Genomic DNA, 16329 nt, shown 5'->3' on the forward strand with positions numbered 1-16329 from the left:
GTTTAAAAAAAGAACTGAAAAGATGACAAAGACTAGGTTGTCATGCTTTTTCTTTTCTTTGTTTTCCCTTCATACTTGAGGCACAGAGTTCACTATTTTGCCTTTATTGCGAATATAGCATGTATACAGGAACCAAGTCAATCTTTAAAAATTTGTCTTGGTCTATCAGTTGTTTAGTTCACAGCTTGCTGTTAAATTTAAAACATTGCTAAGGCTGCTTAGATACAAACTTCTCAAACTGATCATATGTTTTCTTTCACCTACATACTTTTTAAAGTGGGAGCATGTGATTATTTTGCAAAGCCTCTTTTTATATTTAATTGTTGAACGTATGCTTTAAAAATATCTAATTGAAGAATTTTACCTGTCTTAATTAGAAGAATTCACTTGCCAACAAATTCACATTTTAGTGATATTGTTGCAGTGGCACAAAAGAATATAAAGTGTGCTTTGGTTCACATAAGACAAACTATGTCTTGGCTTCAGTTGGGTGCAGTACTATGGCAGAAGGTGAAAAAAAATCTGTACACTTATCAAGCTCAGAATAATGAGTCCTTACTTCAGAGAGTTGGCAGAGCTGGTCAGCTGTAACCTTGAAACCAGTGATTTTTTTGTGTGTGTGGACAGTTCTCAATGTATGTGTCTATGGAGTATATGTCTGATGTTTATTGGGACCACCTGCTCCAGAGTGCTTCTACCGGTGGAGTATGTGCAAATCTTAGTACTTGGTGGTAAAGAAAAAAGTGCAATAAATAAGTGAAAGCTTTAATAGGAGGTGGTACTGGCATTTGAAGACTGTAAGCTTGAGAGACTATGACAGTTTATTGTTTGACACATTCCTTCATATTCTGACTGCTCTGTACACTAAGCTTCAGTGTTGAAAAACAGCATTTTTGGATATAGGCAGTGACACAACTTTATTGCCTTGCATTGTGAAAATTGCTGAATGTGATATGGGTTGATTATAACAGTGTTCTTTAGCAGATCTCAGAAGGCTGAAATGTGAATGTTGTGCTGTGTTGTCTGAACTGGTCCATTTATCTATATTGTATTGTATGTCAGCTGCTGGTGTCTTGATTTTTTATGTGTTAGGGCATGGTTAACTGTCACTTGTCCTATTTTTCCCCTCCTACACCATAAGCCTCCTTTTCTTTTAATAAACCATCATTCCAGACACTTAACATCTTATGCACGATGCATGTAAAGTGACTGTGAGCAAATATCACCAGAGTAGATGTTGGCAGTTTTCAGCCTCTTACCCATTCAGTATATTTTCTCAGCTTTGCTATTTGCCTCTTATGTGATAGTATGTTTACATGTGACATTCAAAAGTTTCTCTGGGTGGTATGTAAAAATCGAAGAAAATAATGCCATGAACGGTAACTTAAGCTTCCTTTGAACTTTGCCCAGGCAGGTGCGTCAGAAATGTGAAACATCTCTAGGGCTGTTGTCTAGAAACTTGCCTAAGTCAGAAAGCAGCTCTGTAATAAAGCAACCAAAGCCAAAAACGGTGATGGTAAAATAGTTTAGCATTTATTTCATTGAGCTTCAGATCTGAGCAAAGTACTTGCCTCAGTGTTTGTGTTGTTCTGCTGCTGAGCACAATGTCACAGGTTTGAAACTTTGTCACAATGGGCAAATTCTAATGGGAACAGAATGGAAAAAGCACAGTAAGCTCATGCAACCTGGCAGAATTGCAGCCTAATTTCCACTGAGACTGCTTTCTTTTTTTTTTTTTTTCAAGCAGTTGTATAAAGAACTTCAATAGCCTGTGAATAAATTGCACACCTTAAGTCTGCCCTCGTGACTCATGACATGGATTCCACTTAGTGCAAATTTAGACTTGGGTGTCACATTTCATTCTCTCATGGTATTGGGAAAACAGGCATATAATGCCTGTGTAATGTAATTAATGCATTTGTACACATTAAATTTTGCATCAACATGAGACATAGCGTGCCCCCTACATTTCCACTATATATAAAGTTGCTGCCACTCTCAGTTCTCTCAGCAGGCGAACACACTTCTATACTTCGTACAATGACAAAAATAGAGAGAAAAGAGTGTTCAGTAGTTGTTTGCAAAGCTCATAATTAAGCCAGAATTGGGAAGCATTTGCAATTAACGAGCTCCCCATCTTCACCAAATGTGAGCTCAATGTGGTGTACAGTCCTCTCAGGACACTCAAAACACTACAAGTAACGGCTGTATAATGCTTTTGAGCTCTTGCCTAAGGTTTTTCTTTTATATTTTTGCAAAGATTGTGATTTATCCACCCACATTTACCTTCACATGCCCCTTAGCCATGACGTTCCCCGCATTTTCACCAAATTTCACCTCAGTGTTGTAGTCCTCCCAGGACAGTGGACTGAATTCTGCAATGTTCTTGAAACACACCTATAGCACTCTGCAGCACTAGCATATAAGTCTACTGCAAAGGCTAAAATTAACCAACACACTGAACTTTGTCTCGACATCACCCATAACCTGGCCTCTGTTTCCATCAAACACATACCGTAATATAAATTATGATATAGGTTGACCCCTAACCTTGACTTGGCCAGACAACTCGCAATGTGCTGAAGTCCACTGTGCGAGATGAGGGGCGACTTAGCTGTATTTCTTTTTTTCATAAAAGATATCGACCCAATTCCAGTTTATACAGTATATATAAAGAATGTGCCTTGTTTAGTTCGCTGAGGACACGAGAAACCTACCACTAACTTTATAGAATGGGTGAAAATAGAGGGGTAACGAGTATTAGGTTGGGTTGTTCGAATACTCGAATTTTTAAATTGAACCAAATACTGATATTTGAGAAAGACAACCTCTGAATATAAATCAAATGTAGAATATTTTATTTATAAACAGTGAAATATAACGTGGATGGAGTCCTCTTGCTATAAAAAAAAGGTTTATGGACATTATGTGCAGGCATGTTTAAACTCTTATAATGCCATTTACAAATAAATGTTGAGTCAACTGAGGAGCTTGTAAATGAGAAATGACTGCTTTCAGTTATCTGGTGCATCATAACAATGACAGTAATGTAAAAAAATCAAGTGGAACAGCATGTGACCAGAAGCATGTGGAATCTTGAGTTCATTCAAGGAGAGAAGTGTGATACTACAGCACCGCAATTTGTTGAATGGAAGGGGATGTGAACATGGTGCGAATGGCCAAGTAATAAATTGTTTTGTCAAAATTGAGACAATGAATTCAATTATAGGTTGCCTAAAAGGGGGACATACATAACGAATTACTAAAAATTTAGGCCAAACCATTCATATGGTGGCGGATTAGCCAGCGAAGCTGCTTCTGCCGCTTGGATGCAGACTCGAACGACTTAGCTTGACACTTACGAGCAGCCTCCAGTGTGCGATCTTTATCGGTAGCTTGCGCTCGACACCGATGATTAGACTCTCGCATCTGCTCTCGCTGACATTCTTTGGAGGCAAAGTCACTGGCCACATTCTCCGATTTTGCACGAGCACATTGTTGGCTATAGTCGCGTCTCTGTGCTGTCGACACCTCTCCTCGTACTTGGCTTGTTCTTTGGCAATGTGTAGTCTTCCCATTTTTTTTGGAGTTGCAACTGTTGCTATGGTCTACCTCTGCAACACGCAATCTGGTTCTTATAAACTGTGGCGGCTACCGCGGTGCACATCCCTGTGTTCTCATGCGACAACTGCCATGCCGTTGTGTTGAGGGCAGACAGCAGATGCAGCCGACAGCAATGGAGGCCATTGCGTGTGCACTCTCCACTGCACAGGAGCGGCTTGAGGTAAAATCACGTGTCCTTTCTTTCTTCTGCGCCGTAGTATTGTTTGTTATCCCTTTTCTTCACTTTATTGATATTAGCCAGCCAATATACCCCTCCTGCAACACCACGCAGTGCCGCCATCTTTTTTGTTCATGTTACGGATGTTAGCCAGCCCAGATAACCCCCATACGAGACCACACATACGGGGCTCATCCATGCAGGTCCGCCAAGTAAACAGGTCCGCTGTGATATTATTACAATATCATCGAGTGATGCTCAAAGGACGAGCCGCCGTGAGAACGACGACGAAGTGGGTCTGTGCCCTTGGCGCGGACGAGTGTCGGCCTGGTGGTCTGGCTCCAGTGTAAATACCCTGTATATAGCCTCTTTCATCTGTGTTTGTCCACACGTGACATTCTGGTGGCGGTCAGCGATCCCCGTCCTCACCACGGAACTCCGGAATGGTCGGCACATTGAGCTTGTCACCATGCCTCCCGGTGATGAGACAGCCCCTGCAATGTCTTCGGCTTGTCCGACTTCTCCAATCATCACGGTTGCCCAACATCGCAACCCTGGTGTGTTCTCTGGCCTGGAGGGAGAGGACGTTGACGAATGAATCAAGCTCTATGAACAGGCCAGTGCTAATAACAGGTGGGATCCAACGATCATGCTCACCAATGCCATCTTTTATCTCGGCGGCACCCCACGCATGTGGCACCAAACGCATGACGACGAGATAAACAGTTGGGACAGTTTCAAAGAAAAGCTCAGGGAACTGTTCGGCGACCACATTGGGCGCAAGGCTGCCGCGAGAAAGGCTCTTGCGTCTCGTGTTCAGGCATCTACAGAGCCGTACGTTTCATACATCCTCGAAGTCTTGGCTCTCTGCCGCAAAGCTGACGATACAATGTCTGAAGCAGATAAAGTGTCGCATGTGCTAAAAGACATCGCTGACGACGCTTTCAATTTGCTTGTTTTTGGCAACATCTCGACAATCGACGCCATCATTAAAGAATGCCGTCGCCTTGAACAAGCCAAGAGCCGCCGTATCACGCACCACATCACGCGGCTACCCAACACCGCTGCTACGTCGACATGTGAGGGTTGATCGCGTCAGGCCACCACCTGTGACGACGTCACCCTTATTGTTCGCCGCGAGCTCGAGGCCGCCTGTTTGCCAACTTTCTCCACGACGCCTCCCGATCCGCCAGCAACCACGATTGCCATGATTCAGGCCATAGTCAGGCAGGAAATTGAGAACATGGGTCTGAACTCCGTGTGTTCAACATCTACACCCAGCGTTCCCCAGTTCTCTACCGGCCCTCCTCGTCCCCGACAGTCCTTTTCTACCACATCTCACCGCAACCCGTCCGAATGGCGTACCCCTGATGATAGGCCGATCTGCTTCCACTGCTGTCGCATCGGCCACATCGCTCGTCACTGCCGCAACCGATGGCCACCACCGCCTTGGATATACACCGCCGCTCATTCCCGCCCCTTTGGACCTTCTGTTCCCTATGCCACCCGCCATGAACCCATTGCCGCTGATGCTCCTGCCCCGAACCTTCGCTACAGCCGCTCTCCCTCACCTCCACGCCATCAGTCTCGCTCGCCCCAACCCCGTCGCTTCTCTCCGTCGCCTAACGCTTCCCGGATCCAGCCGGAAAACTAGGCACTGCAGCTTCTGGAGGTGAAGCTGCGTTGTCCACCCTGCCCTCAAATCCTCTGCTCACGTTACGCATGAACCAAAACCTTCTTGACGTTGATGTTGATGGCTACCCTGTAATGGCACTCATCGATACAGGTGCGCATCTTTCTATTATGAGTGCTGCCTTCCGACGACGACTGAACAAGCTCCTCACCCCAGCGTCGGCACGCATCGTCCGCGTTGCCGATGGCGGTACTATGCCTATCACCGGCATGTGTACGGCACGTGTCAGCATCGCCGGCCGCCACACTCCTGTCCTCTTCATCGTGATTGCTCATTGCCCCCACGACCTCATTCTCGACCTCGACTTTCTCTCCGCGCATTCTGCCCTTATTGACTGCTCTGCCAGTACCCTTCGCCTTGAGTTGCCGATTCTCGCAGAACCTTCTGACACACCCCAGTGCTGCCTACGCCCCACCGGCTTTATTCGCCTGCCGCCAAAATCAATAGCCTATATTGAACTCTTGTCTTCCCCACCAGTCCCTGATGGTGAGTACCTCGTCACTCCTCTGCCCGACATTCCACTACAGTATGACATTACTGTGCCTCACAGTATACTTACTATTACTGCGAACCGCACTTTCATGCCTATCTTTAACTTTGGATTGGCAAACCAAATTCTGCCGCAAGGTATTTGCCTTGTCAACGTTGATTGTCTCGGCGACCATCACGTGGCAACTTTATCGACCGATGCTTCTTGCGAGCTTAGCAGGCCCATCGTGCCAGCCTCGGCCGCCGATCCCAAGATACAGAAAATGGTTGCGACGGACCTGTCTTCTGCACAGGCTGAAGACCTTTACCAAGTATTATCGTCCTACAGAGATATTTTCGACTTCGATGATCGCCCTTTAGGCCAGATGCTCGCGGTCAAGCATCGGATTCTTACTGGCGATGCTACTCCTATTCACCGACGACCGTATCGAGTTTCTGCGTCGGAACACCGAGTAATTCAAAGTGAAGTCAACAAAATGCTAGACAAAAACATCATTGAGCCTTCTTCGAGTCCCTGGGCATCACCTGTAGTGTTGGTTAAGAAGAAAGATGGCACGTGGCGCTTCTGTGTAGACTACCGCCATCTGAACAACGTTACTAAGAAGGACGTCTCTCCCACGTATAGACGACGCCCTTGACTGCCTCCACGGTTCCAGCTATTTCTCTTCTATTGATCTTCGTTCTGGATACTGGCAGATTGCTGTTGACGATATGGACAGAGAAAAAACTTCATTCATCACACCTGATGGCCTATACCAATTTACAGTAATGCTGTTTGGATTATGCAACGCCCCTGCCACCTTTGAGCGTATGGTGGACTCCTTGCTCCGTGGTTTCAAATGGTCCACATGTCTCTGCTACCTCGACGACCGTCATCGTCTTCTCGCCCACTTTCGACACTCACCTTGAGCGTCTAACAGCTATACTTGATGTATTTCGAAAGGCGAAGCTGCAACTTAACTCGTCCAAATGTCGTTTCGGCCGCCGCCAAATTACTGTTCTGGGCCACCTTGTTGACGCTTCCAGAGTACAGCTTGATCCTCTCGCTGTCCGAGACTCTCGCTGTCCAAGACTTTCCGGTTCCGAAGAAAGCCGCAGACGTTCGAAGTTTTGTCGGGCTATGCTCGTACTTTCGTCGTTTTGTTCAAGATTTTGTGGCAATTGCTAGACCCCTCACTAATCTTTTGAAGAAAAGCGTACAATTATCGTGGGGAACTGCAGCAGCCACCGCCTTCTCTCGTCTCGTCACTCTTCTCTCCTCACCACCCATTCTCGCCCACTTCGACCCTGAGGCCCCTACAGAATTGCGTACAGATGCCCACAGTCATGGCGTAGGTGCCGTCTTAGCCCAGCGTCAGCATGGCCAGGATCGCGTTATTGCTTATGCGAGCCGCCTCCTCACACCATCGGAGCGCAACTATTCCATTACAGAACAAGAATGCCTTGCTGTATAGTCTGGGCGGTTGTGAAGTTCCGTCCTTATCTCTACGGTCGCCATTTTTCCGTAGTCACTGACCATCATGCTCTCTGCTGGCTCTCATCCCTAAAAGATCCTACAGGCAGGCTTTGTCGATGGGCTTTGAGACTACAAGAATTTTCGTATTTCGTGGTCTACAAGTCTGGCCGCCTGCACCAAGATGCTGACAGCTTGTCGCGTTACGCTGTTGACGACCCTGACTCCTTCAATATTACCAGTGCTGCTTGTGTACTCTCTGTGTCGCAGCTGCTTCATTTCGCCGACGAGCAACGTCGTGACGCCTACACCGGAGCACTCATCGACTGTTTTGAACACTCTCCGGCCGACGCCACTCTACGCCTCTGCGTCCTCCGCGACGGTACTCTGTACCGTCGTAACCTTCATCGAGACGGCTCTGAGTTCCTACTTGTCATACCTAAACACCTCCGCTCAACCGTTCTAGAAGAGCTCCACGACGCACCAACGGCAGGACAACTCGGCGTATATCGAACCTATGACCGTGTACGTCGCCGTTTTTTCTGGCCGGGCCTTGCCCGTTCCGTACGACATTACGTCACCGCTTGTGAACTTTGCCAACAACGCAAGAAGCCTTCCCAGCCCCCCGCTGGTTACCTGCAGCCGCTCGACATCCCTGCCGAGCCCTTCCATCGTGTCGGCTTAGACCTTCTCGGCCAATTTCCGGAATCTACATCAGGAAACAAGTGGGTTGCAGTCGCGGTGGACTACGCGACCCGCTACGCCGTAACCCGCGCTCTTCTGACCAGTTGCGCAACTGATGTTGCGGACTTCCTCCTGCATGATATTATTTTGATTCATAGTGCTCCGCGTCAATTGCTAACAGACCGTGGCCGTACGTTCTTAGCGAAAGTCATTGACGACATCATGCGTGCCTGCTCAATGCAGCATAAATTTACCACCTCCTACCACCCTCAAACGAACGGCCTCACTGAGCGTTTGAACTGCACCCTTACAGACATGCTATCTAAATATGTTTCAGACGACCACCGTGACTGGGACCACTCTACCTTACATCACATTTGCGTATAACTCTTCCCGTCTCAAAACTGTTGGCTTTTCGCCTTTTTACCTCTTGTATGGCCGTGAACCGACGTTACCACTGGACACTGTGCTTCCGTCCACCACAGCTTCAACTAGTGCTTATGCCCGTGATGCTATCGCCCATGCTGACCATGCTCGCCAACTTGCGCGCACTCGTCTACAAGTCTCTCAAGGCAAACAAAAGCAACGCTACGACCTCCGTTACCGTGATGTCTATTGTGTGCCCTGCACCCTCGTGTTGCTTTGGTCACCATCGCGTAACGTTGGCCTTTGTGAAAAACTGCTTTCCTGCTACACAGGCCCATATCGCGTGCTTCACCAAGTAACCGATGTCACCTACGAAATCGCTCTAGCCACACCCACTACATCCTCCGCTGTGACAACCAGTGAAATTTTCCACGTCGCCCGAGTCAAACCCTACAACTCTCCACGCGCCTTGAATATTTAACAGCACCGTGACGGCGCTTTTGCCACCGGGGGGTAGTATTACGATATCATTGAGCGATGCTCAAGGGACGAGCTGCCCCGAGAACGACGACGAAGTGGGTCTGTGCCCTTGGCGCGGGCGAGTATCGACCTGCTGGTCTGGCTCCAGTGTAAATACCCTGTATAAAGCCTCTTTCATCTTTGTTTTTCCACACGTAACAATATTATTCAGCTGGAGTTATCTGTCCGATGTGTTCACTGAGGAACCTTGTGTCTGTAAATAGTAGCTGCAGGTCACCTGAAACAGAATTATTTGGAACAGTCCTCACTTCTATCGTTCTCTCCCCTTTGAGATTCAAATGAGTGTTGTTATCCCTTATACATTAAAAAGAAACAAATAGGCGGCATTTTCAAATTCTGAATTCTTGAATCAAGTTGCAAGGACTATTCGGTATCTATTCAATATTTCAAATATTTGCACGTCCCTAGTAATGTATTATTTTCAAAGCTTATAGTCGAGCCAGAAACGTTAAAATTTTCCCCCCCTTTTTCCTTAGCAGGACCTCCATTTCCATTGAATACAAACTCCGTGTCACATACTGTTCAGTTAGGACACTTGCAAACAATGCGGATAATGGCCGTTTCATACATTTGGGCACTTGTTTAAAGAATTTTCTCTAAGTCTGTGATCAAGTGACGCTCTTGAAATTTTGCCTGCACATCACTTATATGTCCCCAATTTCCTAAAAACATGAGCGTTGTGAAAGGTTTATTTCTTTCGGGACATTGGTTAAACTTTCTATGTGGTTCATAAGATGTGCTTCTAACATTTTGGGACGTTTTCATAAGTAGTTTTCTTCAAAGGTGTAATTAACCAACACGTTTTGAACATTTATCATACATCACCCACACCATCGCCCTGCTTCAGTTGAATATAAACAAGACATGATGATGATAATATGTAAGCTTTTAAGGCACAAGGGCCAATGATGACCAAAGAGCGCCATTACAGACAAATTAACTTGTTTAGTTCATCGAAAAGACCAGGGAAACATATTTTTGTGCCTCGTATCATGCATGGAAATACAGAGAAAATAGCATTTGGTAATCATTTTCAAGGCTCACAATTAAGCTACATACTTCAGACTATCAGTGAATTCACCCATACATTGATTGGTCCCCATTCTTTCCAAATATAACATTGCTGCCACCTTTGATTCTCACTGGGAAGTGGGGAAACTGCCTAAGCATTTCATAAGACGCCTCTAAACAAGCAAAAAACTAATGATTAGCAATTCTTATTTAGCCCATAATTAAGCCAAACACTTCAAATTTGCCTGTGCTTTATGCTTAACTTGCCCCCATTCCTTCAAAATATAAACTTGTGTGGTCTACTTCCCCCAGCATACCTTGAAAACGTGCATATAACGTTTCCAAGTGCTTCTCGTCGCACTAACAGCTTTGCTGTAAAATACTTCTGTACTGAGGTTTCGGTGCATGTTGAAGAACTCCGTCAAGACTCATTGCATCTGTAGCCCCTTGCCTTAGCCTGCCTCATAACCAAACTGGCTTTGGCATATGAAACCTCATCAATTATATTAATTATTTTTATATCCGCACGTAGTGTTGCATAGAGTTCTTTGGCATTCTTAGTTGCAGAGGCCCCCACCCCTCTCTTTTCTTTGATTATTTCTTTATTATTATTGCTTTTTCACTTAAGAATGAGCTGTGCTGTATGCTGTTAACAGATGTGAAAGAACGGTTGAGAAAGGCTTTTTTGACTGCTGCTTTATTTGCATGCTCATACAGGAGGGTTTAAAGCAGGAAAATCCACAACACTGGCAGTGACATATTATATAGCACAACATAATTTTTCCATAGATGTGGTGGTGTTAGACCACACATAGAGTCATGTGGAAGTCCTCTTTTCTGCAGGGCATCAAGTAATACATTTTGCTTTGCAGTATAACGCCAGTGGGACCACGTGTAACCACATGAACTAAAAATAATCTTGCCTCCAGCCCATTCATTTTAATATATATGTACCACTTACTTTTCATGTTGTCCACTTGGTAATTTAGCTTGCATGTTCCTTGCATGCTTCCATTGCTTTTTTTTTTCTTAGATGGCTTTTTTGAGCATTGTGTTTTCCTGCTGTTTATTGTCTCTTTTCATGGAGTCAGCATAATGAAATTTGAAGGGTTTGTTGGGCATCTCAAGGTTGTTGATTAGGCTAATTAGAAGCATTGTGGGAAATTAAGAAAGTTCTGTTATTGGGCCTTAGGGCTTGGTGAAAATGTTGTGCTATAACACAATACAACAGAAGAGACACAAACCATAAATTCTTGGGGCTCTGTAAAGCATCCAACAGCGTGTTGTTTCAGAACTGTAGGTTGTATTTGGGACAAAACTTAGTATGAATAAAAGGTGTCTTGAAAAGAGCATGCTGGAAAAATTTTAATGTTGTAGGTGCTGTGGAAACACCGTAGAAAATTATTGAATTCGTGCTAATTCGGATTCTTCCCTATACTTGTCAGGATGGAGATGGTAGACGAAAAAGTGAACTACTAAGCAGAGCATGGTCAAACTTCGTAGGAATAAAGCATGCATTTGAGGAAAGATGAATTTTCCAAATTGTAGGCATATCCCGGGCACTCTAGAGCCTCTAAAACGCTTCTTTGGGCAGAGAGTAAAACTTTAGAGAATTATTGTAGGCAAAAGGCTTATTATTGCTACTTCAAACTTTGTGTACATACACAGGAGACCATCTGCTTGGAATCAATTATTGAAGGAATCTTTTGAAGTTATAAAATTTCGAAGTTCGAAGCAGTGCATAGTAAACAACACAGACAGTGGAAGATTGGACATCTGTTTGTTTGCTGCATGCTGCTGTCATGGATAAGTTCCAGCTTGCCCTATTCACCATCCTTGTTCAGAAATGATAATTTGAAAGTGTTGATTGTAATCAGCTGTGAATTCTATTCTGCCAGTTCTGGCGCAATATTTGTGACTTGCTGCAGCAGGCACATGGAGGTAGTGAGCAGTGTGCATAAACTGTGACAAGGTTCCGCAGGAAGGAGGAATGCCAGGCACTATGGCTTCTCTGCCTCGAATTTATAGTGGCAGCTGCTGCTATCACATTCACACTATTGCTTTCAATCATCATTGTTGCCAGAATCTACATGTGATATTGTGAAATTTCATAGGTAACCAAATTCTGTTTCAAGATTTTTCACGTGCTTTTCAAACAAATCACCATAGGTATAGATATATCTCTGGATGATAAGTTTTGTAATATAAACTGAAGCTGAAACTGAATAATAAACTGAAACTGAATATAGCACAAGTGACCATTTGCACTGAAGGAATAGAAAATTGTAATCACTTTATTGAAATGCATTAATTTCTTTGCACACAACACATATATCTGCAGCTATAGACAAATATTAAAGTAACGCAGCTTATTTTCAGTTAACATACCCGTCATATGCAACAGTTTCCTGTTTTTACAGGAAGAAAACCAGGCTTCTGACGTACTTCTGCCATATAATTTCTGGGACATAATCTCACTAATTGCAACTTTATTTTTGATGCTGCTGAATATGGTGGAGTCATTCACACAAAAGCTACTTCATACCGTATTACTAGAATTTCTTCATTACGGGGGCAGGGGCTATGCGGCTTTGTATGGATGGTAAAAAAAAAAAAATGTCACCTTTTCAGTTGTGCATCAGTGCATTCTGCATGGGGTCCATGTATTCATATGGTTCTTTTTAATATCATTAGCGTTCTTAACCTACTTCCCCCGCTTAGTGGTTTGCACTGTGTATTTTATTCTTCCTACACTGGTGGCCTTTCCAATAAAAATAAAGACTTGGAAAACTCCTATACTGATCGGTATTTGAACCTGGGTCCCCAAGCACAGCAGCCTGATGCGGTATCCGCTTGACTACGATAAGGGCTGGGCAGTGAGGGATAAGTTCTTGTTAGCATGCACCGGCATGTTACTGCTTCAATCTCGAATGTCATGAAAAAGGAGAGGAACTTCCTGCGTGCACCACTAAATGGCGCATGTCCAGAGGGAAGCACAAGAGAGGAGCCCGGCTGCAGTGCAAGACTCGTACATGATGAATTTTGGCAGTGGCTCTATCAGTTCTTTCTATTGACCTTTAAACCAGATCTTTACCAATCCTCTCAATAACGAATCTTCCACCACCACTTAAACTACACGTGCACCACCACTTTAATTGCTATTCGCATTATCAACAATATACATTCCCAAAGGATGGGTTTTGTCCAACTTTTAATTTCATATGGTATTACAGCAGTCCACTGTGACTGTAGTATTCATATGTTTCCCAGCAAGTGCTTGTCAGCACGAAAGATTGATACAATTACATTCCAAAATATTTCATAGCTTTGAGGTGCAGTTATTTCGGGCAAAGATAGATGCCACCATTCTTGTGTGTTGATTTCCTTTTGTTTATACTTTGTACCCACTAGTATGAGGCTGTGCTTTCATACTGTCCTTGACTTGTATGATATGATTTCCTTTTTTTTTTTTGTACTGTGTGCCCACTACTATAAAGGCTGTGCTTTCATAGTGTCCATGACTTGAAAGTAAAGGCACCCTGCATTAGAAATGTGACAAAATTGTGATACTTTCTAGTGTATGACGTGTAGACGTTTCTCAATACAGATGTAGTTAGTATTTAATTTGCCATTGTTTTTACTTCTTGGTTAAAGTAATGTCTTTTGGTGAAAGTTCTTTGTTTAGGTGTTGATGTCGACATTGTTAGTTACCTCACTGTCAGTTTAACTCTTGTCTTGTGCTTGTAATTTAATATCATCAATATCAAGGATTGCATAAAAGCTGTGCAGCATATCACTGTAGGATTGTGCAATGCAGCTTGAAAATGCCAAGCTCTGCCATTACAAATAGGCTTGGTTGTACAATGTATATATATTTAAAAGTATACCCTGTATTCAGCAGTCGAGACATTTCCTTAAATATGTTAAGCTAATTTGTAACTTCTTCGTATCTGTAAATACCCTTGGAACTGACTACTTTCAGTATCACTATAAATTTTTAAAAATTATTACAGCATTTTTTAGGCATCTGGGACATAAACTGCTCATCATATTTACGCCCATTCACTGACAAGCACTTAAGTGACGCCTTATGACCTACATTGATGCAGAAATTCACCCCTGTGAGACAGCACAAGTACCCCATAAAAAAATTTTAATGCTAATTCACTTACTTCTTGTAATGAGATTTCATCATATTCAGGAGTGGACCTTTGCATCATCTTGCACTGTACCACAAGAAAGACAGGCAAAAAGTGCATGCTTTTGGGGTCAGTGGGGCACGTTACACAGCTAATCTGAAAATGTAAGCGATGACATGTGTGGTAGACATGTCAGAGTAAGGAAATTGTTGTCATTAATCGCCCACAGAACATTCATGTGAAAATCCAACTCGGGAACTCCTATGAATGCAGCAAACTACATTCATGATTTGTATAAGGGGTGTAGGTGATTTAGATAAGCTAATGTGGCTGCAAGGATTTGCTTAGTTACAGCAGTGACTATCCATATCAATCTGTGTACTGCATGTTACAATGTTGGCACATTCAAGTTGGGTCTTTCATTTTCTCTCTGTTCAATAATTGCATTTGTCATGTTTATGTGTGTTATTTTCCAAAGTAGCAGCACCATCCTACTAGTGTGCTAGGTTGTGTTTACTTGATGATAAATGTGTCATCATAAATGGCTTGGTAACTAAATAAGCTGCCACAACTAGTATTGTCAACTGTTTGTAAATGGCACTCTTTTAAATATGAATAAAGCAAGACAGTTTGAACTTATCAAACAAGTGACTTAGCAAGTCTTGCCAAAGTCCCTGCAGTTATTACTGTTTTGGTTTGTGACGTGCATGCATATGTGACGTGCATGTAGAGTCCATCTGTGATGGTGCTTCTAAAAGTTTCCACGCATTTACCTTACGATTGTTTGCATATAGCAAACTTTGGTAGAGCTTTTAAAAAGTTAATGTGCAGTGCTTATAAATTTAAAAATATGCAAGGGTCATTCAAGGTATACTGGGATTTCTTCCTGTGAAAGAGGTATAAATTGGAGAAACATAACAGAATTTTAAAACAATGGAACAGTATCATTGTTCACTATTCCGGTTGTGACATAGAGCGGTAGACAGATGCACAATGGTTACAGCTGTTATGACAATTATCCACATGTTAATGTTTGTAGAATGGTGCTAAACAATCAAATAAAGAAAGCTAACATAAATTCAGCCGACACTCTAGGCATGTCCTGAACAAACAGCATCACAGACAGGTGTGCGTGCATGGTCTCTGTAGTTGGTGAAAGGTGGAAGTCAGTGGTGAATGAACATCATAGATACAGTCACCTGACTGCAAGAACCAGACTTGTGCTGACTGCAATAGCAGCCCATTTCCTTCGGCGCCACATGAATTGGAAAGCTGTCAGAGCAATGGCAGTGATGATGCTAAACCATTCATGGAGCAAAATTGCAAAAATTGTGACCTCATTGTTGTAAAAGCATATGTTAGCCTTGACTGAACCTTATATATCATATGTTACAGGCAACTCTTGAACTGTATTAGAACAATAAAAGTATTGGATCAAATGCTGTGCGCTAATGTTGGCTCACTGGGAGACAACTATCTATTGTTTCCTTATGTGCTGTTTTCACCACATTTCAGTCTGCCACCTGTACTGGTTTACATCTGAAGTGTTGCTTTTGGTTATTTTGCTAGTCAAGTTATCTTGCTCTTGGTGTCTTGCAGCATGAGGGTTCTGTATTGTAAGAATACTTTAACGCTTATTAACTGCAACTTGAAATTGTAACACCCCTGTGGTGGTCTTATTATTTGGCCATTATAATTGATGGGCAGCTGACTAGTGCCAGCCAATGAGGAAATTCTCTCACATAAAAGATTTCTTGTGTCAAGATTTTTTTACCAGCACAAGCTGTAGATTTCACCCTTGCACCATGTTCGCCTTGCTCGCCTGTTCCATGCTTGTCTTAGCCTGGTCTGCAAGACTCCCATGTCTGTACTACCTCATTTGTAATGCATGAAATATTTAATCCATGCACAAAGTCTGCACCAAGTGAAATAAATGGTTACTGTGGATGGTGCCATATTGGCAGGGGTAAAACACCAAGTGCAACACCTTTAGAACTAGGCGAGAAAAGCCCAGGCGAATCAAATGGACCTGAACGTTCTAAGGTCGCACTGCAGTCCAGTGTTTGTTTAGTATGTGGGAGCAACCAGGAAGCACGTGTTGTATGCTTCGTCTGACGTCGCGTGTATTTGTTATGCCGCGTGGTGGGCGGCGTCTCAAAGTACAGAACGGTAG

General features: G+C 43.6%; 1 protein-coding gene and 1 long non-coding RNA gene across 8 annotated transcripts in view; one reads left to right on the forward strand and one right to left on the reverse strand.

The window, feature by feature from the left end:
• Positions 1-16329, forward strand: part of LOC142571500 (uncharacterized) — a 236683-nt gene that overhangs the window by 87096 nt on the left and 133258 nt on the right. The window lies entirely within an intron of this gene.
• LOC142571506 (uncharacterized) overlaps positions 1-16329 on the reverse strand; it is a 91679-nt gene that overhangs the window by 74238 nt on the left and 1112 nt on the right. The window contains exon 2 of the long non-coding RNA XR_012825890.1: positions 14190-14243. This is a non-coding gene — a long non-coding RNA (uncharacterized LOC142571506). The remainder of the gene's footprint in view (positions 1-14189; positions 14244-16329) is intronic.

Source organism: Dermacentor variabilis, chromosome 2, assembly GCF_050947875.1.
Source record: "Dermacentor variabilis isolate Ectoservices chromosome 2, ASM5094787v1, whole genome shotgun sequence".
In the NCBI taxonomy this organism is placed as follows: domain Eukaryota; kingdom Metazoa; phylum Arthropoda; class Arachnida; order Ixodida; family Ixodidae; genus Dermacentor; species Dermacentor variabilis.